Here is a 1,084-nt window from a genome sequence, read left to right on the forward strand (position 1 = left end):
GTGAAAGGTGTTAGTAAAGTTGATGAACTGTTCAAGCTCCTTGTGGGAGCATGAGGCAGCGCCGATACAGTCATCGATGTAGCGGAGGAAGAATGGTTTGGTGGCACAGACTTGATGGGCTGTAGATCTCAATGATGTTGGAGACAGTCACAGCAAAAGCTTTCTAGATTGATCCCTGGGGCGAGACAATTACTCTGTGGTAAGAGATTAAGCAAATTGTGTCCATATTCTCTGGTGTTCAGGAGAATGAAATGTGATCTCATTGAAACTTTCAAGATTCTGAAATGGCTCCAATAGGGTCAGCACTGAAAGGTTTTTCCTGTGGCGCAGGGAATCTAGAACATGGGGCCAGGGACACAGTCTCTGGAAAGGGCTTGGTTATTTCAGTCCAAAATGAGGATATATTTCTTCACCCAGAGGATTGTGAACCTTTGGAATTTTTGACCCTATAGTTGTGAATCCTCCGTCACTGAGGATAAATGAAACTGGGAGACATTGTCCTCTCTGGGAATGAGGGATGGGGCAGACAGGGAAGTGGAGCTGAAGTCCAAGAGCAGCCAGGATCATTTCAAAGCAGGTCCAAGGGGCTGAGTGGTCTACTCGTCCCTGTTGCATGTGTGTGTTTCCATCTCTTTGTGTTTCTGTCTCAATCTGTGTGTGTCTCTTTCTTGTCCAGCTATCTCTTTTCAGGTCTCTGTCTCCCTTTCTTCATCTGTGTCTCTGTCTTTCTTCTGTAATCTCTCTGTCTCCCTCTCTCTTTCTGTGTTCCTCTGTGTATATGTGTCTGTTTCCCTCCATGTGCATTTCTCTCTTTGTGCCTGTCTCTTTCTCTCTGTCTCTGTGTCTCTCACTGCAGCTCCATCTCTCTATTGTGAATCTATTTCTCTTTTTGTCTCTGTCTCCCTCTCTTCATCTCTATTTCTGTCTTTATCCCTGTCTTGTGTGTATGTATCACTGTCTGTCCCTATGCTTGTCTCTTTCTTTCTCTTTGTGCCGGTCTCCCAGTTGCCCTGTGTGTGTCTCTGCTTCCCTGTGTGTCTGTCTGTCAGCCTGTGCCCCCCTCCATGTGTCTATTAGCCTGTGC

This window comes from Rhincodon typus, chromosome 37, assembly GCF_021869965.1.
Source record: "Rhincodon typus isolate 14 chromosome 37, sRhiTyp1.1, whole genome shotgun sequence".
In the NCBI taxonomy this organism is placed as follows: domain Eukaryota; kingdom Metazoa; phylum Chordata; class Chondrichthyes; order Orectolobiformes; family Rhincodontidae; genus Rhincodon; species Rhincodon typus.